Source organism: Hibiscus syriacus, unplaced genomic scaffold (assembly GCF_006381635.1).
Source record: "Hibiscus syriacus cultivar Baekdansim isolate YM2019G1 unplaced genomic scaffold, ASM638163v2 tig00110840_pilon, whole genome shotgun sequence".
Taxonomy (NCBI): Eukaryota; Viridiplantae; Streptophyta; class Magnoliopsida; order Malvales; family Malvaceae; genus Hibiscus; species Hibiscus syriacus.
In genome coordinates this window covers 1526956-1552882 of record NW_024062887.1, presented here as the reverse complement: position 1 = coordinate 1552882, position 25927 = coordinate 1526956, and the positions used below count along the sequence as shown (strand labels likewise).

The window sequence follows — 25927 nt, the reverse complement described above, 5'->3', positions numbered from 1 at the left end:
GGGCAACATCATTCATGAAAGGTCACAATGTTTGGAAAGGCAACCCTTCATGTTTGAGCTACTTTGGGTGTGAATGAGCTGGCCTTAGATGACTTGTAACATGGTGAACGTTTGGGCAGCTCCTTGTGAAAAGGTACCTCTTGAGGTGGCAACTTTTCGCGAAAAGGTACGATTTCACAAATTTTGACTTAGGACATATTTGAAGTGTCCTAAGTGGTGATGATGATGATGGTGCAACTCCCCAGCTGAAATAAAGTCATCTTGTAGCTCAAATCTTTAGCTTAATCTAGGTATGAGCTCACGGCCTCCGGACAACTTTTCACCAATTGTTCCTTGTGCTCTCTTAATCGTTCCCATGTAAGTTTCCTTGCTGTTACATGCTCCATTTAGCTCTAATGCAGCTCCCAAGTGTTGGCCGAATGTGCCTACATGCATAACATAAAGAAATAAACTAAGTATATAAGCTTATATAATGTGTATATTATAAGATTGTGACTATAGTATATGATAATAACTTGTATCTCATATATAAATGGATAACTTATTATCATAATAACTATAGGTATAATATATATATGAAAATAACTATCTTATAACATATGAAATAGGCATCTATAGGTATAAAGATAGAAAGTTTCTTCCCTGGAGAGGTTGGAATAGCCATGGTAAATATGATGTTGAATTGGATCACATCACCATACGAGGGGAAAGACAAGTAGTGCAGAGCTTACCTCATTTATCCATAATTATTGCCAAGAGTATGAGATTGTTCATAGCCGAACCAACGCTCCAAGCCCTTTGAACCAGATCCAGTGGCAACCCCCTCGGACACCTTGGGTTAAGGCTAACTTTAATGCTAGTTTTAATCATGAAACGAAGAGTGGTTGGTCAGGTGTTTTAGTACAAGAAGCAGAAATGTATATTCTTGGTGCTTGTAGAAGAAAACTTTTTAGGATTACTTATATTTTTACGGCCGAAGTCACCGCTATCGTGCATGCCATCCAACTGGTTCTTGATCTTGGCTTCTCGCATGTCTTCTTTGAAGGTGATTATAGGGCAGTAATCCTGATGTTAGATTCTCAGGGACCAGATTATTTAGAAATTGGGACTTTCATTGAAGACGGAAAAAGACCAACCCGAATGGTGCTGCCCACATCCTGGCGACGCTCTCACCTTCATCGGAGGAAGATGAGTATTGGGTCGAAGATGCTCTGGTTCCGATCTCTCGCAAAGCTGCTGAAGGCCAGTGTACAAGTCACTCGTTGTAGTTCAGGTCCCCTTTGGTCCTTTGAGGCTCAAGATTCAGGCTCTATGCTCGATTTTTTGGTTCATTGAATGGGCGTTAGTTGTGCTGAAGTTTTCTCAAGGAGCAGATGTCGATTTCGTTTTTTGGCTTTTGATTTCTTGTTTGTTTTTAATTTGGCTTTCCTTTTTCTTTTTGTTGTTTGTGGATTTGTTTTTTTTTTGCTTTTAATAATACCCACCAATATTCATTTAAAAAAACCTTATTGCTGAATTTATTGGGTAACGGTATTTGTATTTAATGTCAATTGAATTAAAAAATTCTATATGTACCAAACGTCTATTGTATCTTTCACTCTATATAGTAAGCAAACCGTATAAAAACAATTGATGTTGAAACAATTAATTGTCATAAGTAAAATTTGATAATTTTACTAATCAATGATATTTTTATCTATCAAAGAGTAATATTATTAATGAGTTTTTTTAGAATTCAAAGATTCAATTAGAATACGATTTTTAAAAGTATATTTTGTTAAAGTTTTACTAAGAAATCGAAGGATAAAATACACTTTTTAATATATTTAAAATTTAGGTAAAATAATTCAAAAAATATATAACACTAATTTGTATAAAACACATAAAAGATAGTTATTTTATATTATTTTCTTATCATTGAAGTTTTAAAAAATTATTAAAAATTATTAAAATTTTTAAATGATTAAAAAACGACAATTAAATTTTATTAAATCATTACAAACTGATATTCAATTTTATCAAAATTTTTATCACTTTACAATTTATAATAATTATTTTATAATAATATGATAAATTTATTAATTTTAAAAACTTTAATAATTAAAAACTTTTAATATAACTTAATAATCATTTCTATACTTTACCTATTAATTTTTTGGGCAAACTATGCCAGACCACTCAACTATAGAACATTTTCATTTTGACCACTATCTTTGAATTCTTATCAATTAGGTCATCCAACTATTTAAATGCATTCAATCAAACCACTAGTCGTTAACAATTAACATAAGTGATGATGTGGAAGTTAGTAAAATTGGTAAAATTATATATTTAGTCACTATTACTTATATATATTCTATCAATTTGATCCTAATGGTAACAAATTAAATAAATTTAATATTTGAATTAGAGGTGTCATCGTGGAAAGAAAATTAAAGAAGTTGAAATAAGGGAGCAAGGGAATCGAACTTGGGTATTTTGGGTGGGAAAGCAATAGTTTAACCATTGAACCAAGCAAACCCTTTATATTAAAACACACTACAAATGTTATATACATTGAATACTAGTTTGACCTTAAATTTTTCTTATTTTATAAATTTTAAATTAAGTTCTCATATTTCAACTTCCTTAATTTTCTTTCCACTGCAAAAAAAATTATTAAATTAAAATAAAGTAAATCCATCAATCGAATGGTGACACGTTGTATGATTTGATCCGAAGATTAAATTTATTTAATTTGTTAAACTTAGGACTAAATGATAGAATATATCAGTAACAATGACTAAATGTGTAATTTTACAAATTTTACTAACTACCATGTCATCACTTCTGTTAACTGTTAACGACTAGTGGTTTGATTGAATACATTTAAATAGTTGGGTGGCTTGGTTGACAAGAATTCGAAAATGGTGGTCAAAATGAAAAGAGGGCTATAGTTGGGTGGTCATTGGTATAGTTTACCCTAAGTTTTTTCTCCCGCAAATATTTTTAAATTTATTTTAGCTTTGATCGTTAAGGGTGTTCAGATCCAATCTGAACAAAAAAATAATCGAAAACCGATCCAAAAAACCGATAACCAAAAAAAACCGAAACCGATTTGGTATGTTTGATTTTTTTTTACAAAACCGATCGGTTCAGTTCGATTTCGATTTGGACATCCAGAACCGATCCAAACCGAACCGAACCGATATTTAGTTATCTAGCAGAACGACACCGTTTGATGTTCTGACCAAAAACTAAAACCTAGCCCACTTTTCCCAATTTACTCCGCCTCTTCGCTCCATCGCATATCTTCTTCTCTCTTACACGCTACGTTACTGTTTCGCTTCCTCTTCTCTCTCTGTCTCTCTTATTTTCAGCAACGGTGCTCGAATCTTTTTCTTCTTTGTGGGGTCTTGGCTTTCAGGTATAGCATCTTCTCTTTGTTCAATTAAATGCTATTTCTTTCTTTACTTGTTCATATTTTAATCAATTTTTTTGGCAATTCGTTAGAATTTGGATTTAATTTCGGTACTTTTCGATTACCTTTTTTTATTTGTGCGAAATAACGGTGGGTTTTATCTGAAAATGGAGCAACATCGGTTATATTTGTTTCTTAATAGGAATTTTCTTCTTGTTTTCAAATCCTTCTGGGTTTGGGATTAACGAGTTGTTGAAGTAAATTAGAAGTATGATTATCTGTGATAATGAAATTCAATCGATTCAGATTTCAGAGCAAATGGTTTCGCCTTCATAGTTGTACCATGTGCTTTGTTTATTTATTTATGTTTCTCTTTCGCTCTTTTTGCAAAATTGCTTTGTTATGAGCCTATTTATGACAGAGCAAGATCCTTTTTTGTGCTACTGCATCCTGTTATCTGTAAAGTTGGAACTTGATAGCAGTATAGTGGTAATCTGCTTCTTTGTTTCATTACATTGAATGTTATGATATGTTTTTTTAGGTGTTGGTGAATATTTACAGTACTGGAAATGGAATGTATAATTGCATAGAAGGGAACCTTTTATGCATATTTAATTATGTTCCATAGAAATGATCTATTTATAGTACTGGAAATCTGGAATGCCTAATTGCAGGTCACGGCATTGAAACATGTGGAGAATTTGGAAAGCAAAACCATTTGTGTTGGGATGATATAATTTTGAAAATTAGAATCCAAAAACCGCACAAATCCAAATCGAATCAAACCGTACTTAATTGGATCGGATCAGTTCGAATTTTTTTTAGAAACATCCAAACCGATTCAAACCGCAAATTTTTATACTTTCGGATCGGATGAAATTTTAGCCAAAAACCGATCCAAACCGACATCGAACACCCCTATTGATCGTAATGGGAACCTCAATTTTTCATTTTCTGCTCAATCAACAAACTGATTGTATTCCTCAAAGAAAAAAGGACCAAGGAAAAGGAATAATGCAACATTTCCCCGCCAAACGCCTCCTTATCCAACAACGTCCATAACAAAACTCCACCCTCCACAGAATAATCAAAAACATCGACGATCATAGCATCACAGGGGAAAAGGGGGAATAAGGTAAACAAATCTAAAAATGGTTGGGACGATAACGGCGGATGACGTGGCCCTAAGAAACACGGGGATGACAAAAGAGACCCGTTTCAAGTACCCGATATGTTTTTGGTACGGGGATGGTTCGGGGACGGCTGGGTACGTACCCGGAATGTGTCACGGTGGCAGGGTACGGCTGAACGAATTGAGGGACGTCAAAGCTTTTTCGGGGACGTTTTGGGGACGTCTGAGATAAGTGCGATTACCTGAGAACTGAAGTGGAAAACTTCTTTTTCCGAACATGCAAAGCCAGTTATGTGCCTCGATCGGCGAATGAAGCCGCTCATGTCTTGGCTTCTGATGTGGAATCGGGGAGGAGGATAGATTTTGGGTGGAGGAAGGTCCATGGAAGGTGGAACGGCAGGTCGCCGAGGATAAACGGGGGATCGAGCCTCCTTAAGTTTTCTCGGTGAAGGATGAATGGTCGGGTTTGGTTTTAGGCTCTACCGTGTTTGTTGCAGCTTCTTTGTGTTGAGCGTTTAATCTCTCCAAACTTATTACACGAAGAAGACGAGAGGCCAATTTTGTTTTGTTTAGTTTGCTATTTTGATTTTTGTTTTTTGGCAGGTTTTTGTCTGGTATTGTTTAGTGCACCTTTGCTGGACACCACCCAGACTTTGTTTTGGTGGGTTTTTTTAATGAATTGGCTGGACACCACCCATACTTAATTTTTAAGGATGTTAGTTTTAAATAATTGAAAAAAATATAAATATATGATAAATAAAAAAAAATTGAAAAAAAAATTCCAGGGTAAATAAGTGGAGCTCTAAAAATATAAATTTAATTTTAAAAGCAAAGTTAGAAATAAAAATATTGTAGTTTGTTTATAGATTTATTGTTCTAAATTTAATATTGTGATTTGAATTTGATATTGACTTTATTTATGATTTTTATATATATTTATAATTTTAAAATTATTTTATATATTGTATCATTGTTGTTCTCGTACGCTATCATTTTAAAAGTTGCTGTTTACCGTCCCGTATCCGTATCAGTGCAACATAGACGTGGCCTGTGAGGACGGAAACGAAACGAGAACGTGCGTGGTGCTCGGAGGTCGAGGTTTCTTAGGGAGATCACTCATCACCAGGCTGCTTCGACTCGATGGCTGGTTCGTACGTGTCACCGATTCATCTTCTCATTTTCTGCAACTCCACCGTTCCGCCGCTTCCGACTCTATCCTATCCAGTGCTCTTTCGTCTGGTCAAGCCTCTTTTTGCCATGTTGACGTTCGCGATACATCTCAAATCATCAAAGGTATAAACAATTTCTTCTTATATTACTGTTAGGATAGATATAACTATAAAATCTACGATCAATGTACATTTATACACCTCCTAATATATCTGCATTTCAGATTTATGCATTTTGGTTACCTGAGAAGTGCCAGAGAGTAAAGGCTTGATCAAGTATCTTTGTTATTTATATTTTCAATTTAAGGATGATTTAAGTTAGTTTAGGTGAGAATCGAGTGTGCGCCGTGCATTTTCATTTGAATTTACTCCAAGAATTTTATAAGGTTCTGTTGATTGTTGCCTTTGTTTTCTAAAGTGGTTGGGTCGCATTAAAGTAAAAAACTAATGACTAAAAACTGGCGACACTAATTATTATAACATACAATAGTAATATATTTTGTTATCTAAACAAAAAAAAATATTTATTAAAATTTTCAAAAATGTTTTTTGATTTGTAATTTTAATGCCTTTTGTTTTGTTTTTCTCTGGAAATGAAAAGAAAGTTTCAATAACTAATGCTCTGTTTAGTTGGTGTTTTTTCTGATTGTTGTTTATCCCTTGTTTGAAGTTTATTTTTTTCTTTTACTTTCTATTGAGAAAAGAAAATAATTTCAAAATTTTCTTTGTTAATTGAAATGGAGACCTTTTCTATTTAGTCACTTTCTCTACATAGAAATTAAAAATAAAATAGAAAATTTTAGAAACGATTCGTTTTCCTCAAAGGTTAATATTCCAGATAGTGTTATTTTTAGATGGAAAGAAAGTAAAATTAGCGTCTAGGATACTGATATTTTGTTTCATGATAAAATTTGAGAATCGGAAAGTGAAAATGCTACATTTATGCAATCTTTCTAATTATGTTTCCCTTCTCAATGTAACCAAGCAACCGAAGAATTATGGAATGCATCTGTTTCAGTTTGGTTGAAGAAAATCAGATGACAGAAAGTGATATCTGAATGTATACTGAATTGGGGAGGAAATAAATTGAAATATATGTTACATTTTAAATCTTATTGTCAGTTTTGAAATTTCCTTGCAACATTAAAAATGTTTTGAGAAATTGACAATGCATTGACTATTCACCTTCTTGCAGTAACTGAAGGTGCAGGTGTTGTGTTTTACATGGAAAGGACTGATTTAGACAGACATGATATCTATAATTGCTACAAGATTTTTGTTCAAGGTAATGGGTTTCCTCCCTCTTTTAATGGGTGTTTTACTCTCTTGATGTTGTAGATGTATATAATCATATACCATATTTTTCTAAAATGGTACCCTTGGGTTGATAATATGATCAGGTGTAAAAAATGTCATTAACGCATGCCAAGAATGCCAAGTTAGACTACTCATATACAACAGTTCTGCAGATGTTTTTGATGGGTCGAAGGATATACTTGTCGGTGATGAATCCTTCTCTTGCCTGGGGAATGCATATTTCTTATTGCTGCATTGTGATGAAACTTTTTGGATTTGAATTACCACTTGTTTGTTTTCTAACTATCCTTTCTTTTGTTGATGCAGCTATACAGTTTCCAGATGTGTTGATTGACTTTAACCTTGAAGTGGAAGAACTAATCAGGTTAGCTAACAATATTGATGGTCTTGCAACATGTGTACTTCGCCCTAGCAATACCTTTGGACCTGGTGACACATGGTTTGTGCCTTTGCTAGTGAATCTAGCCAAATCTGGTTTGGCAAAGGTTTGTAAACTGTCTCAAGATCAGTTTTATTTGTGTAGAGCTGTAGCTTTATTGGTAACCAAGTTATTCAGTTAAAAGTCATAATATAACAGATGTATAGTGCTACATTGATAATCAGAAAACATGCTGAAGGTGAAAAACAGCAATGCAGCTTTAGGTACCTCTTCGTTTTTAGCCATAATTCCCCATGTTTGGATTTATGTCATGTGAAATCATTAGTTGTTATGCATACTATATACTATATTATTGATGCTTTTTGGCAATGTGCAGTAATTAAGTAATTTAATTACTGTGTGTAAGTGTTAGTTAGTGGTTAACTTGTATTCTAAGTCTTATCTAAGTAAAGTCTAGATAGAAGACTAACAATATTAGTTTTAGTTCTAATAGAACTCTATGTAATCAGTCCTATTAGTAGGCTCTTTCCCTTACATCTTTTTAATAAGAAAATTCAGCCAACAGAATACCCATTTTCTACAATTATTTCATATTTAATCTTATCATGGTGCATGATATACTTAGGTTTAATCCTTTTTAAAGTAACAGGGGTCAGGGGTTCTCATTTCAGTTCATTACAGGACGCGGTGAAAATATGTCTCACTTCACCTATGCGGAGAATGTTGCTCGTGCTCATATCTGCGCAGTAGAAACTTTAGATTCTCGGACAGTCTCTGTGCCTGGGAATGTAATCCTTAAGAGTATTGTGTGTAAATTTCTCTTATACTTTAATTTATATTGAATTATGTTATAAGGGAGGTGTTCTCAATATGTAGGCTTTCTTCATCACGAACCTTGAGCCTATTGTAGACACCAGTTTTGTCCGCCGAACGTTCCAACACCGTCAAGTCTTCTGGAAGCCGCCATCGTCATCAGCAACCCAAAATCATCGAAGTCAAGAGGATAAGAAAAAAAACATTTTAGATCCCATAAAATCCAAGATTTTACCTACTCCAAAGAAATCATCACATGCAACAACCATTATAAAAGGAGGAGGGATTCGGACTTGAAAAAGGGAAGCAAGTGGGAAAACAAAAAAAGAGAGAAGAAAACTTACCCTTGTCGGAAAACCGAAATATCGAAGGTATCTTTTTTAGATCTAGAGAGTTTTGGGATTGTTTTAGGAAAACGGAGGCTAGATTCGGGTTTAGTGGGATTTGGGCTTCGATTTAGGCTATTTTAATTTTTTCGGCCACCGTAAATAGTGATCGGCGGTAGCCGGCAGTGGCGGCGCACGATGACCGGCCGTTGGTCGGTTTCCCTCCGGTGAGGGAAAACTAGAGAGAAGACAAAGAGAAATTTAAACTCTCTCCCTTAGAGAGAAAGAAAATGAAAAATGAATAGGTTTAGGCGGCAAAACTTTCGAGATAATGTTCTGAAAGAAATTAATTCATGAGCTAATGCACTCCCAAGATTAATTGCTCAAATAGGGTGAAATCCACAGTGTTGGCCGTAGGTCGCCATGCACTCTGGGCGACCTTGTAGGTCGCCATGCACTCCGGACAACCTACCCTTGCTCAAACAGAGAGAATGAACGTTCAAACAGAGAGAATGAAGTGTTGCATGGCACATGCACGTCCCAACACATAGGTCGCCATGCCCTCCGGGCGACCTTGTAGGTTGCCATGCCCTCCGGGCGACCTTGTAGGTCGCCATGCACTCCAGGCGACCTACCCTCGCTCGGCTTCCCTCGGATTCCCTCGCATAGCTCGCTTGGTTGCCCTCGGATGCCCTCGCATAGCTCGTTCGGATGGCCTCGGATGCTCTCGGATGGCCTCGGTAGGATGGCCTCGGTCGGATGGCCTCAGATGCCCAGCGTGTTGGGACGTGCATGGCACATGCAATCTCTTGTAGCTCGCCGGGAAGACATGGCGACCTAGTAGGTCACCCGGAAGGCATGGCGACCTACGGCCAATACTGTGGATTTCACCTTATTTAAGCAATTAATCTTGGGAGTGCTTTATCTCGTGAATTAATTTTTTCCAGAACATTATCTCGAAAGTTTTGCCAGGTTTAGGCATAAATGGTCATGTTAAAGGTTATAAATACCCTCTCCAAAACTATGTCGTTTTGGGGAGGGATCTCTGTGTAATTTCGAGAGTGGATAAACCCCTTCCGAAAACCTCTGCTTTTATAATTTTCATATTTTAGTCATTGAATTTAATTTCAGTATTTTAATTTGGATTTCGAATTTTATTATGTTTACATTTTAGTCACTAATATATGTTTTATTCGAATATGACATAGGAATTTATGCATGTTTTATTTTGTTCACTAATGTAAATTATTTTCTTTTATTTTGGTATTTTAATTTTATAATGATTTCATTTTAATCACTAATTTTGTGTGTTTTGGTATTTTGTTTAATTACTAGGAGATCTTTTAACATTTTCTTCATTTTTAGAATAAAAATTATTATTATTATTTCTTAATTTTTATATATTTTTTACTTTTAATTTAATCTTCTAAAATATTTTCTTTTTGTTTAGCATTCAATATTTTATTTTACCATCTAATATTTCGTTTGATTTTTCAGTAGTAATTTCAATCGATAAAATGTACGTAATTCGAATTGAATTTTTAAATTTAAGTTTAAATTTTAATTTTCACAATTAAGACAACCGACAAATTAAATGGTACCGAAAGGGCAGTTCAAGGGTGCTAATCTTTTTTGACTGTAATTGACTCTCAAACCCATTTTAATCGAATCTCTGTAAACACAAACCAATTTTTTGTCTTAAAAATGATTTACTAATTTTTTGTCTTAAAAATGATTTTTCTTAAAATTGTTTTTAAAAAGACATTTTTAGGTATTCGACCTACCTAACCCAAAGGTCAATGATGACTTTTTTTCAATTCAATCCAATTTAATTTCAAAATCCCTAATTTTTCAAAATTAAAGTCGTAACCGTTTTTAAAAATAATATTTAATTGTTCCACCTAAAAATGCTTATGACAGTTTGGCGACTCCGCTGGGGACAAGTAAGTTAGTCAGGCCGAAATTAATTTCTGGTTTTCTTTTTGAGAGAAAATTACAAGTTTAAATTTTAATTTATTTATTCGATTCTAATTATTTATCATTGATTATTTTTCAAATAAATAGTTGTACTGACGTTTTTCTTGATGATTTCAGATTTTTCAAAATTTTCATCTCAAGCTCTATACTCAAGCTCCGAACACTTTTAAGTGGGACTGAAAGCGACACCTTCGTGGGAATTTATTCTCCGTATGGGCATCAAGGAATGTATCCTATCGAGTTTAACTTAGTCCACACAAGCTTGTAATAGGCTTAGGGCTAAGGGTCTGGCAAGCCCAAGGGGGCACCATTAAGGAGAACTCGGGTACCTTTTTTAGAACCTAAACCGGGAAACTAAGTGGAGTTAGAGCCCAACCCAAAACCTTATTCCAAACCCTAGGCTGTTTCGAGATTATTTCCTGCTTTATTTTCTGTTCAGAGCATGTGAACTAGAAATTTATGTGGTTAAGACTTGTTCAAAATCAACTTGCGGGATAGAAATCATGTCCGGTTAAGAATAATAAGCATATGAGGTAAATATCATGTAGTGTAGGACTTTTATTTTCATGACTATTTTGATTATTTTTACCTCACTAACTTTTTTCATTTTTGTTCTCTTTTATTTTATTTTCATCATTTGCACCATTCAAAAGAGGTGTTGATCCACCAAAAATGTGTTTATTAAATGTGAATAATCTGTATTAATGGACAAAGGGGTTATAATACAAGAGATAAAACTCAAAATTCCAGCTATGGTCAGAAAAGACTCGGAATGGACCGGATTTACACCGAGTACACCAAAAGTCAACTTTTTGAGCCGGCAAAGGTTGCAGGGGCAAGACAAGAAAAGGTTGCTGACCTGGAGAGTCATTTCAAAGACAACAAGAACAAGAAGGCAAAACAGTAGCTGAAACTGGAGGCCATTATTAACAAATTCAAGAAGCAAGCTTCGGATAGTTCCCATCGATGGAGGGCTCCAGCGGCACTTTCGTTAGGAACATGCTTAATAGAGAGTGAAAGCAGGAGATGCAGTCATTCGAGACTTTTTTTAGGCAAGCAACTCGTCACTTGCACAGTTTAGCCAAAGGATCTGGAACGGTTCGACAGGGTATTCAACCGGTGACAGAAAAAAGACGAAAGATGAATTAACTTGTCAAAAGCTGTTTGGGGTCTATACCTCTATAATGTTCTTGTCTTCTAAGACGTAACACTTTTGTCCCCAATAAAGATTTAAACATATTTTGCATTTTGTTATTTTCATTTCTTTACATTCACATTAACTAACATAAGCATGTCTCCTCGAAAGGAATAAACATTAGATACATCACATCAAACATGTCTCCGCATAACACCCGCTTGAAAAAGAAGAAGATGGAAGTAAAAATCTCACTAATCGAGGAGAATATGATGAAGTTACAGAGAGAGCTAGAAGATAAGATAAACCAGAGTAGTCTGATTACTCTGGATATAATCATGAAAAGCCAAGAGTCCTTGGTTGATAAAATTATGGCCAAGTTATCTGGACTACATCAAGCGAGTGCACCTGGGGCAGGTTCATCGAAAGGGGTAGCTAAGGTACCTACCCGCAAGTGGTTATCACGCCTGGATCTTACCCGAACTTCAAGGGGACCTATCCGCTACAAAGGCAAAAACCCCGTTTACTGTAAAGATACAGACTGTTGTATTTAACCCTGAGAACAATGCGGGTTATAACCGTTTACTAGATTTGGACAAAGAGAACAAAGCATAGAAAATGGAGGAGAAAATCAAGCAATTGGAGGACCAAATGAAGGTAATCAAAGGAGACCATGACTACCATGGAATCGATGCCGCAGAACTAAGTCTAGGACACTCAGTCTAGTCCTAGACTTAGTTCTTTCTCCGAAATTCAAGTCCCCGAAATTCGAGAAGTTTGACGAACAGTTGCTCATCCGCTCACATCACCATGTTATGCTGAAAAATGACAGGATATGGAGGAAACGACTAACTCTTGATCCACTGTTTTCAGGAGAGTCTGTCGGGCTCAGCTATCCGGTGGTACAACCAGCTAATCCGATCATATATCAAGACCTGAAAGGACCTGGTAAAGTCTTTCTTAGAGCAGTACAAACATATTAATGATATGAGGTCAGACTGGGTTATGCTACAAAGCCTGGATAAAAAACATAACGAGAGTTTCCGACAATACGCACAGTGATTGAGGGATTTGGCTTTGCAAGTTCATCCACCCTTAGATGAAAAGGAAACTAGAAAGTTGTTTGTACAGACCCTGAAGGCACCTTACTTCAGTCACCTGGTGGCAATCACATCGGAAAGTTTCTCAGATCTAGTTGTGGCTAGTGAGATGATCGAGTCGGCCATAAAACAAGGAAAAATTGAGGGAGGAGATTCCAGTAAAAAGCTTCACATGAAGAACAAAGAGAGAGAGAGAGATCAACAATGTCAACACTACAACACCAATAAAGGTGTTACGATCTCAAGTTCAAATACCACTGCAGCTGTACCGTCAGGTACTTTTAAACAAGATCCCAGAGAACCTAGGAGGGAAAGGGAACATTTCAACCCTATTCCCATAACCTACAAAGAGCTTTACCAGTAAATATTTTACACCCATGTAGTGTCACCATATCTGGTGGAACCCATAAAACCCCCATACCCCAAGTGGTGTGATGAGAATGGTCATTGTGAATATCACGACGGTATCCCATGACACACTATTGAGAACTGTTACGCATTCAAGAGAATCGTGTAGAAGATGTGTAACCAGAATTGGATCGACTTCAACAACTTGGGGGCATCCAAGTGAGGAAGATCATTTCATCATTTGAGGCATTTTGTTTGAATTTGTTTTTCTTATTTTTTCTCAAGTTTTTGTAAGGACATTTGAATAAATTTATGTTACTTTAAAGATAACGAGCAATGAATCAAATTTGCAAACTTGCAATTCTTTGAATATCAATTGAATTAAAAAACTCTAAATGATTCAAAGTTACAGATCTTTGACAAGCTAATACAACAAATGACTTTGATCTTACCCAAAAGTTACACTCAAACACCGTATCATTCTCTTGCAAGAACCGACATAGCCTTCTCATTTCATAAAGGAATGAACAAGAAACTTGGTATTCAGGTATGTGTTAGGAGAGAACAGAATGGGACAACTAACACATGAGATTACAAATCTAATTGGTTTCTATCTGTTTATAACGTTCAATGATGATCATGATTTTTTTAGATGGAATGGCCAAGTGGTTGAATTTAGTTTAGGTCAGTTGCTTGGGAATTGAACTCTAACGATGAGATTTTCTGACCTTCGACAAACACCTAGACTATAACAGTTTCTCCTCAGCGAGCTTAAGAAATAGAATCCGGTTACCCAGCAAAAAAATATAATATATATATACAATAAATCTGAGTTATTCTGCTAAAGCAATTGATTATAGAGGAAACTCGAAAGCCCTGTCTTTATGAATAGATTATATTCAAACAATGACATTGATCGGGTACCTGGCAATTTGGTGTTTCTCCACTGTGATTGTCAAGTCAAAGATTTGTGATGACATGAATCCTTCAACTAGCCTGATAAAGGTGAATTATAATATATATACAATAAAGCTTGAGTTGTCCCTCTAGAGCAATTGGTTAAAAACCCTGACTTTATGGATAAAATTCAACTAGCCAAATAATGGCAAATTAAATCAAAGTTACTAAAAGAGGAGTTTCGGTGAATATGGACTAAGGGAGTTGAGGAACACCTGTTATAGTCAAACTTACACGAGCACTCAGAAATCTCATTTTTAGACTGATATTTCTGCACTACATTGATTAGGTGAGTCTACAAAGCTTGAACAAATGAAAGATTCAGAGAACTGAGACAGAAGTGTTCTGATAGGTCTAGCCATTAATTATGCTAGTTGTATCATTTTATTCGCCTCCAATTAAAATGCTAAGCCAAAAAAGGGCATGTTGCAATGATCGAGAAATGACATTTTTATGACTGAAACCTTAGAAAATAGGAGGCTAACCTAAAGCCAATTCATCCATTCAAATATTTTCAAAGAGTTATAACTCTAAAACCATTAAAAGAGCTATTGATCCCTTTTATATACTTTAAACTCATGTTTATGATTTGATTCAATTGTGAGTCTGGATTAAGGGGCAATGTTTTACAGGATTCTTACATTTTTATATTTTTTCCCTCTTAAAATAAGAGAAAGGAGAAAAACATTTTCAAACAGGGCAGTCTCAAATGTGAAAGGTCCTCGAAGTTACAGCCCGAGAAGAAATTGGGCATGATCTATTCCAAAGATCAGATCGGCAGACAAAACACGAGACTTCGTTCAAGGCTAATTCATATCGCATGCATCTTAGACATACTTAAGAGCATTACATTTATCATTTTTCACATGCATAATTTTTTGCAGCTTTCAGAGTCAAGATTCAACTTCATGACAAAAGATACACGGTTCAAAATCATCTGCAAAGATCGATGGTGGTTACTTAACGCAACAGTGAGAAGCTACACCTCAACCGACTTGACATGTCTACAGATCTCAGAATCAATCTCAGATGGGTTCGAGAGCCAATTCGAAATGAATCCAGTTCAGCTTAACTCAATAATGAGTAGCAGGTTTCCAGTTAGTATTTTCAAGCCAGATTACAACTCCATGACGGAAGATATTCGGTAGACAGAATTTATCAGTGGGCTTTCCCGTGAAGGAAAGTAATCCAAAAATCATATCACTTGGTTCAGACCTGCTCATAGGAACCACCTGATGAATTATGACCAACTTAGACCCGTGAAGGGAAGCCATTTTTTTAAAAGAAACTATTTATAGCATAACTCAAGGCTAGAAGGGTTATCTGTCAACAAAGACTTTCGAGTTCGATTACGCTCAGCTCAAAGGTACATCATTTGCATCATAGCTCAAGGTAAGAAGGGTTCTCTGCCAAAGACCTTCGAGTTCGATTCCATTCAGCTCAAAGGTACATCATTTGCAGCATAGCTCAAGGCAAGAAGAACTATATGCCAAAGACCTTCGAGTTCGATTACACTCAGCTCAAAGGCACATCATTTACAGCATAACTCAATGCTAGAAGGTTTATCTGTAAAAAAACACATTCGAGTTCGATTACACTCACCTCAAAGGCACATCATTTGCAGCAAAGTTCAAGGCAATAAGGGTTATCTGCCAAAGACCTTCGAGTTAGATTACACTCATCTCAAAGGCACATCATTTACAACATAACTCAAGGCTAGAAGGGTTATCTGTCAACAAAGACCTTTGAGTTTGATTACACACAACTCAAAGGTACATCATTTGCAGCATAGCTCAAGGCAAGAAGGGCTATCTGCCAAAGACATTCGAGTTCGATGACATTCAGCTCAAAGGCACATTATTTACAGTATAACTCAAGATTAAAAGGTTATCTGTCAATAAAGACTTCGAGTTTGATTACATTCAGCTCAAAGGTATCATTTGCAGTATAGCTTAAGGCAAGAAGGGTTATTCGCCAAAGACATTCGAGTTCGATTCACTCAACTCAAAGGCACATCATTTACAGCATAACTCAAGGCTAGAAGGGTTATCTGTCAACAAAGACCTTCGAGTTCGATTACACTCAACTTCGAGTTCGATTACACTCAACTCAAATGTACATCATTACAGCATAGCTCAAGGCAAGAAGGGCTATCTGCCAAAGACCTTCGAGTTTGATTACACTCAGCTCAAAGGCACATCATTTGAAGTATAACTCAAGGCAAGAAGGGCTATCTGCCAAAGACCTTCGTGTTTGATTACACTCAGCTCAAAGGCACATCATTTGCAGCATAGCTCAAGGCAAGAAGGGTTATCTGCCAAAGACCTTTGAGTTCGATTACACTCAGCTCAAAGGCACATCATTAATAGTATAACTCAAGGTGAGAAAGGTTACCTGTCATCAAAGACCTTCGAGTTTTATTACACTCAGCTCAAAGGCACATCATTTACAGTATAACTCAAGGCTAGAAGGGTTATCTGTAAACAAAGACCTTCGAGTTCGATTACACTCAGCTCAAAGGCACATCATTTACAACATAACTCAAGGCTATAAGGGTTATCTGTCAACAAAGACCTTCGAGTTCGATTACACTCAGCTCAAAGGCACATCATTTGCAGCATAGCTCAAGGCAAAAAGGGTTATCTGCCAAAGACCTTCGAGTTTGATTACACTCAGCTCAAAGACACGTCTTTTGCCGCATAGCTCAAGGTAAGAAGGGTTATCTGCCAAAGACCTTCGAGTTCGATTACACTCAACTCAAAAGCACATCATTTACAGTATAACTCAATGCTAGAAGGTTTATCTGTCAACAAGACCTTCGAGTTCGATTACACTCAGCTCAAAGACACATCATTTGCAGTAAAGTTCAAGCCAAGAAGGGCTATCTACCAAAGACCTTCGAGTTCGATTACACTCAGCTCAAAGGCACATCATTTAAAACATAACTCAAGTCTAGAAGGGTTATCTGTCAACAAAGACCTTCGAGTTCGATTACACTCAGCTCAAAGGTATATCATTTGCAGCATAGCTCAAGGCAAGAAGGGCAATCTGCCAAAGACATTCGAGTTCGATTACACTCAGCTCAAAGGCACATCATTTACAGTATAACTCAAGACTAGAAGGGTTATCTGTCAACAAAGACCTTCGATTTCGAATACATTCATCTCAAGGGCACATCATTTGCAGCATAACTCAAGGAAACTCAAGGCAAGAAGGGTTATCTGCCAAAGACCTTGGAGTTCAATTACACTCAGCTCAAAGACACATCATTTACAGCATAACTCAAGGGTAGAAGGGTTATCTGTCAACAAAGACCTTCGAGTTCGATTATACTCAGCTCAAAGGCATCATTTGCAGCATTACACTCAGCTCAAAGGCACATCATTTGCAGCATGGCTCAAGGCAAGAAGGGTTATCTGCCAAAGACCTTCGAGTTCGATTACACTCAGCTCAAAGTCACATCATTTATAATATAACTCAAGGTGAGAAAGGTTATCTGTCATCAAAGACCTTCGAATTTGATTACAATCAGCTCAAAGGCACATCATTTATAGTATAACTCAAGGCTAGAAGGTTATCTGTCGATAAAGACCTTTGAGTTCGATTACACTCAGCTCAAAGGCACATCATTTGCAGCATAGCTCAAGGCAAGAAGAGTTATCTACCAAAGACCTTCGAGTTCGATTACACTCAGCTCAAAGACACATCATTTACAGTATAATTCAAGGCGAGAAGGGTTATTTATCATCAAAGTCATTCGAGTTCGATTCCATTCAGCTCAAGGGCATTTCAAATTTACAGCATAGCTCAAGGCGATAAAGGCTATCTGTCAGCACACGTTCGAGTTCGATTACACTCAGCTCAAAGGCACATCATTTACAGCATAACTCAAGGCGAGAAGGGTTATTTGTTCATCAAAGATCTTCGAGTTTGATTGCATTCAACTCAGAGGCAAATCAAATTTACAGCATAGCTCAAGGCAAAAGGGATATCAATCAATAAAATTATCGACTTCGATTCTATTCAACTCGATGACACATCATTAATCACATTACTTTTTCGTTACAATCGAGGTTTTCAAGTCAATAAGAAGATCTGGGGCAATCTCTTAGCTTAGTACAACATACTTAAGGTGAGAAGGGTTATCTGTCTTTTATGAAAACTTTTGAGTCTGATTCCATTCAGCTCGATGACATATCGATACTTTCCAGTCGAATTTTTAAACCAATGTCTTTAAATCGAGAAGAAGACCGAGGCCCAATTCCAGGGTCAACCTGAAGCCCAATTACAGTTGTTCTAAAAAAAGGATCGGACAAAAACTGGTTGTCTTTTTCGTCTTTGCCCTATTCTTGTTGACACAAGAATGTGCAAAGAGGGACAATTGTAGACACCAATTTTGTCCGCCGAACATTCCAATGCCGTCAAGTCTTCTGGAAGCCGCCATCGTCATCATTTACGTCATCAGCAGCCCAAAATCACCGAAGTCAAGAGGAGAAGAAAAAAACCATTTTAGATCCCATAAAATCCGATTTTACCTACTCCAAAGAAATCATCACATGCAACAACCACTATAAGAGGAGGAGGGATTCAGACTTGAAAGGGGAAGTAAGCGGGAAAACAAAAAGAGAGAAGAGAACTTACCTTTGTCGAAGCTTCCGCGCGTCGTCGGAAAACCAAAATATTGAAGGTATTTTTTTTAGATCTAGAGAGTTTGGGGATTTTCTAGGAAAAACAGAGGCTAGATTCGGGTTTAGTGGGATTTGGGCTTCGATTTAGGCTATTTTAATTTTTTCGACCACCGTGAATAGAGACGACGGTGGTGAATAGATCGGTGGTGGTGGCGCACGATTGTCGGCCGTTGGCTGGTTTCCCTCCAGTGAGGGAAAACTAGAGAGAAGGCATAGAGAAATTTAAACTCTCTCCCTTAGAGAGAGAAAGAAAATGAAAAATGAATGGGTTTAGGTATAAATGGTCATGTTAAAGGCTATAAATACATTCCCCAAAACTACATCGTTTTGGGGAGGGATCTCTGTGTAATTTCGAGAGTGAATAAACCCCTTCGAAAACTTCTGCTTTTGTAATTTTTATATTTTAATCATTGAATTTAATTTTCAGTATTTTAATTTAGATTTTGAATTTTATTATGTTTACATTTTAGTCACTAATTTATGTTTTATTTGAATATGACCTAGGAATTTATGCATGTTTTATTTTGGTCACTAATGTAAATTATTTTCTTTTATTTTGGTCTTTTAATTTTATAATGATTTCATTTTAATCACTAATTTTGTGAGTTTTGGTATTTTGTTTAATTACTAGGAGACCCTTTAACATTTTCTTCATTTTTAGAATAAAAAATATTATTATTATTATTATTATTTCTTAATTTTTATATATTTTTTACTTTTAATTTAATCTTCTAAAATATTTTCTTTTTGTTTAGCATTCAATAGTTTATTTTACCATCTAATATTTCGTTTGATTTTTCAGTAGTAATTTCAATCGATAAAAGGTAAGTAATTAGAATTGAATTTTTAAATTTCAATTTAAATTTTAATTTCACAATTAAGACAACCGACAAATTAAATGGTACCGAAAGAGCAGTTCAATGGTGCTAATCCTTCCTTGACTGTAACCGACTCCCGAACCCATTTTAATCGAATCTTTGTAAACGCAGACCAATTTTTAGTCTTAAATGATTTTTCTTAAAATTGTTTTTAAAAAGAAATTTTTAGTATCGACCTACCTAACCTAAGTCATAATCTGTCTTTGTGCTAGATTGGCTGCTGAAGCAATCACCAAAAATTCCCTTTTCCTTCTTATTAAAAAAAATCTTGGTTTTTAATATTTTCTCCTAACTTTAGTTGTTGACTGCATTCCAGACCATTTATAAAAGTTCCCGCTTGGATGTTTGCCTACATTCTCTCACTTCTTCAACATACACATGAGGAATCACACTTCAGAATTGATAAATATTCTCCTCACTACATTGTTCAATTAGCTTCACGTACCAGAACTTTTGACTGCTCAGCAGCTCGAAAGCATCTTGGATACTTCCCTGTAATATACCTAGAAGTAAGTTCTGGACATCTTTTTTGCATGTAAACACATTTCTTTCTACTATATAATATTGCCATTATCTATTCTTCTTTACCTGTTGTTTACCACTTTGGCTGTACATGCATTTCTTTCTACTATGTAATTTTCGTTGATCTGTTCAACCTAGAAGTAAGTTTTCACTGTCTTTCTTTTGCATGTAAATGCTTTTGTTTCTTCTATATGAAATTCATGCCATCTGTTCTTTACCTGTTGTCTTCCTAGAAGTAAAGTTTGATTGTTTTTCATGATAAATATTGCGATTTTTTTAGAAAATAGAGTACTTCTTACCCTTTGACAATCCAAAGATTTTTCTTAGTAGCATTCAGATTCTTTTTCTGCTATTGAATACCTTTCTCATCTGTTGGTATTTTATTTCCATATCACTGATCTTTATAGGGTAGAAGCACTGCTCCTTGTTTCCACTTCTAAAGCATCAACTGGATTATAACTCATCAGTTTGTGTACGGTCAAATAAACATTTTCACTTTGCTTGTTTCCTGGCAAACTGTAATGTAGATAGGTAACAATTATAATGTTTTCTTGTTCAAATTTCTACTTATATCCATTGTGAGGACAGTTGGACATCTTTTAAGGGAAGTTAAATACAGTGAACTTTATCCTGCCTGCTCATAACTTTAAGTGGAAATGTTTGCATAACTGGGATTTGGTAGAATTTAGTATCCTTGTTGCTTTTCCAAACCTAAAAGCTGTAGTATGAAGAGAAAATGGCCGTTGGGGTCAAGATTTTATTGTGGAATCTAATAATTGTTTTGTCCTTAATGCCGTTATCCTTTTCCGTTCCCCAAATATTTAGCTGAACACAATTTCATTCTTTACTATATTTTTTTCTTTTCCATTCGTTTGGCCCACTTGCCTGCCCTAGAAGCAGACTCAGCAGCTTGCCCGTCCAACGGCCCCTACACACTGTCCTTGTGAGTGCCCCACCAGGACCTGCCTCCCCCCCCCACCCCCACCCCCCAAAAAAAGAAATCACAAACACACAGAACCTTCACCCCTTAGCTACCCAGCTTATCCTGCCCTCTTGCACATCCGATCCTGCTCCCATTTGCACACCATACATTACTCCTGCCATCAGTTTACTATGGCCAGCTCCTCTAGATCCCTTTATAAACCCTAAACATTCAGCAACCAGGGATCCCTCGGTTCCACCCATCAATCTCGGAACCCCTGCCTAAACAGATCCCAAGAGATAATTAATGTTGGATATAAGCACTAGCTGAGTTCTGCACATAGAAATGTTTGATTTGAAGACATCCCCCTTCTCATTTTCAGTTACTTCAATCACATGAAAATGTTTTTTCAAGATCAAGTAGGGAGAATTCAAGTTTTTGCCTGCAAGTTTGACATTGTTTTATAATACAGGATGGTGTCAGGTCAACCATTGCATCATTCTCTCATTTAGCCAAAGACTCATCTTTTATGAGAGACAATGGTTTTAAACAACAATCAAAAGCTGTGAAGCTGCTAGGAAGTGGGATAGGTATTCCATTTTATGATTCTTTTTATTCAGAATTTCATAATGGTATCGCATAGTCATTTTTTCAGAAGTTTATGTTTAGCCAACGAATTGAAAGTAGCACCCTTCAATGATTGAACAGGTGATCAATTTATTTGTAGATTTTTAACTTGGAACAGTTTGCATCTATTGTTACTATTTTGACTACCACTCTTAAACCGGATTTTAAATTCCATTCTGATGCCAGCTATATGTCAAAACTTGTGATATGGAAATAATATCTGAAATTTTATAATTTCTTTCTTCAAATTTGAATTCAACCTGAAGCTAGGTCAACTTCTTATGTCAAACTGTAAAGTTAGACGGATAAAACAAGATCCACCAGTTTATTATTAATTGAAGGCTCAAGATATTGCTGTAGAGTTTGTATCTTCATGCATCGAAATTGGTTCCTGTAAATAAATAAATGAGTCATGATGTTGCAATTTTTTCAATGTAATGACCTCAACTTACTTTGATTCAGTTGCAGATGTCTTGCTGTGGAGAAATGCAAAGAGAACACTTTTATGCTTCCTTATTCTGGCTTTTTAATTTTACTGGTTCTTTCGCTACGGAAGAACTTTTACCTCCTCTGTAGCCAAGCTTCTGCTGCTAGTTACTGTCATTCTTTATGGATACGGAAATTTATCAGCTAATATGCGAGTATTATCAGTTATACCCTAGCTGTTTTATGGTACTTTCATTGGGTCTTCCAACAGTATCACACTTTGATTGATTCTCAATTCTCATTCCCTTTTATTTTCCTGTTTCTATTTTTCACCCATCTTCCTTTGTCCTTTTTCAGTTATTTTTTTTTTGTTGCTTTTGCTCCATTTCAGTCAGGGATGAAAATGGTGGGGAAAGGGCGTGGGGTTTGCCCTTTCCATCTCAACCCTGTTCTTTTATGGATGTCAATTACATTTATAATCACTCCACGAAATACACCCACTTTTTTATTAATGATTATATTTCCATTACACAGTTTTTAGCTGTAATATAGTAATTCCAAAAGGTGAAAGTGGAGAGCTGTAGTAATTAACCGAACCCACTCCGCTTCACCATCCGCCCCACCTTTTTAGGGGGAAAAACCCTCCCATTTAAAGCAGAATGGTGTAGAATCCATAAGGCGGATTTGGTTTTGCTTCAGGTGAGAGTCAATAATGATGCAGGGATGGGATTTGAAAAGAAAAGTTTGTTGTTTTTCCTGTTGAGTTTTTATAGTTAAATAGATTCTGTGATGTATTTATCATGTTTCCCTTGGTTCACTATACCCGTTTCTGTCAACATGACTGAATCAGGCTTTCTTTCCATACAGCAAAACTAGCTTATCAGTTTTGAAAGATCTTTTTCAAGCACATGCGCATGTATCTTGTCTCAATTATGATTATTGTCTTTGCAACAGAGGGTTTTTTTTGCTGTTAAAAGGATATCTTCATCTTGTTTTGAAATCCCAGAATCAACTCTGAAAAATTCACTCAGATCCGTATCATGTATGTGGAATAGAGGAGCTCGTCACATCAAATTGTTGGCAAAGGGGGAAGACTGGAGCAAATTTTTTCAAGGTTTATATTCTATAGATGAATCGGCTTTTTATTACTTCTTTTTCTTTCTAGTTTCCATCCATGTCCAAGCTTCAGTCTAAATACACGAGTACTGGGATATGACCCTTTAAGGACCTACCAAATACATAGAAAAACATAAGAAAACATTATGAGTGATAGGTAGAGATAGGTGTCTGGGTATGTGTTCAATTTTTCAAAGTTATTTCCACGCCATGTCTGGATATGTGTCGGAAATAATTCCAGGCTTAACAAAACCAATTGAAAACCTGCTTTAGCAATACCTTGCCTTTAGTTTGCTGCCTATGAACATTTTAGTTTTGGGTGGACCTTTAACAGAAGGCCTAGATTCTTTTACCAAGCTTGCATGCATACACCTTGCTCGGAACGCTGGATTTGTTTCGAACTCACAAACCTCGCACACCCGGAACTTTTAAAATTGGTTGCAACCATGCAAGCCATACACAAGTGCACAACTATGAGTGTAAATTAAGTTCCGAGGTGAAGCGTATTCACTGAACTTACTGACAGATGAGTTGAACTTATTCAGGTTGCAATTTTCCTTTATATCGCGAAGTGGATGCTAGAATTGGTGAGTAACAATTTACCTTTTCCAATAATGAGAAATTTTGTTCGGTGCATTGATTTTGGAAATAATGTATGGCATTGCAGCTCTGATTGTTGCCTTCACCGCATTCATTGTGTACGAACAACATGAACCGGTGATTGATGGATTAGGATGGGTTCTGTACTATGGTTTCATGGCATTAAAAGAATTGGTGAGGAGAAGCCTTCCGTCATTTCCTCCAAGGTAAGCTCTCAAAGCATTTTAGTTTCCGATGCTGATCGGATTAGCGTGGTTAGGCTAAGACTTGCTTCAAACTTTACAAAAATATTTTCCTATCAAAGCTCCGAATGCTTTTGTATTTGAGCATTTTTTGGTGGTGGTGGTCTCGGAGTTGCATTTTCTTTTCTCTAATTAATTTTGATTTCAACTAAGATATTTTACTATAAATGCACTAAAGCTGTGATTTTTTTTTAATAGTTTAGGGTGATTATAAGATATTATTTTTATAATATTTTTTAATCATTGATAACATACACACTTCTTGTAGACGCAATTATTCGTCTCCGAAATTTCAACGGAGAACAACACCTCCTTTAGCTACAAAGACCGCTCAATTAGTTCAACTATGAAATAAGTGTTTTCATGAATTTAATATCATGGAGTTCAGATGAAGGATAAAACGTAAAATTATTTGGTAATGATATTATGATTTATTTTTTGTATGAATATATTTTCTGAACAAAATTGTTAACGTTTTTAAATTAGTTATTTTTTTAAAAATAGTTAATTCATTTATAGTCTAATGCATTCCTCCTAACGATTTTTTTATTATATTTGAATTAGTTTTTATTCAATTTGTACTTTAAATTTATTTGGTTCCATTCTATTTTGAATTTATTAATTGAACTATATTTAATTCTAGATTTTATAAAGTATTATACAAAATTTATTTTCAAAAATCTAAAACATAAATAAGTTAAACTGATAAAATTCAAATCAAAGATTTAGTAATCTTTAATATTATATTCCATATATTAAAAAATGGGTAAATTACGTGTTTAGTACTTAAACTATCAATTTTGGTCATTTTTAGTACATAAATTTTAAAAAATTTTTAAAATCATACTATAGTTTAGTTTTTATTTCATTTTAGTACCCTCATTCAAAATTTAATGTTAAGTTTTGAAAACATACCAAAACTGATAGTTTAAGTACTAAACGCATTAAGTTTTTTGCATCTGGTACTAAAATGAAACAAAAACTAAACTTTCGGTTTTTTTTTAAAAAATGAAATTTTAAGTCATAAAATAGATCAAAAAAATGATAGTTTAGCTACTAAATGCATAATTTACCCTAAAAAATACTATGGTGGCGTTTGGTTCGTAGGAATCATTGGAATTTGGGGGAATTGGAATCCAATTCCACTACTTTCTCAGGTTTGGTTCAATTTTCTAAGGGAATTGGAATCTCTCATGCCTTCAACTTTCATCAAAATAGGAAAAGTGAATTCCATCCATTCTATGATGGAATTCAATTATCTTGTTGGAGGGAATGTGAAATTTGACCATACTACCCTCATCAATCTTTTGGTAACTTATTAGCATATTTTGATTGGGATTAGGGATTGTCACTCAACTCGGACCCGACGAGTTCCGACCCGATCGGGTTAAATTTTTTTTAAAAAAATTCGGGTTCGAGTCGGGTTTTTTTAAGTGTGATATTCGGGTCGAGTCGGGTTCGAGTTTAGGGTGAAAAATACCCGACCTGACCTGAAAAATATATAATTTTACCTTATATATTTTGGAATAATTACAATAATACCCCTCTATATAAAATTTTTTTTAATTAAGTCACTGTTTTTATTGAATAAATTTTTTTTTATTATTTCGGGTCGGGTCGGGTTTCTAGTTCATATATTCGGTTCGGGTCGGGTTTAGGGTGAAAAATACCAGACCCGACCCGACCCAAAAAAATATATAATTTTATCTTATATATTTAGGAATAATTACAATAATACCTCTCTATATATTTTTTCAATTAAGTCATTTTGTATTGAATAAAAAATAATTTTTTATTATTTCGGGTCGGGTTTCTAATTCATATATTCGGGTCTGGTTTCTAATTCATATATT

The 25927-nt window shown here is 35.4% G+C and overlaps 1 pseudogene; it reads left to right on the top strand.

Moving 5' to 3' along the window:
- Positions 1–4551: 4551 nt before the first annotated feature.
- LOC120143261 lies at positions 4552–24424 on the top strand (annotated as a pseudogene).
- Positions 24425–25927: the final 1503 nt, after the last annotated feature.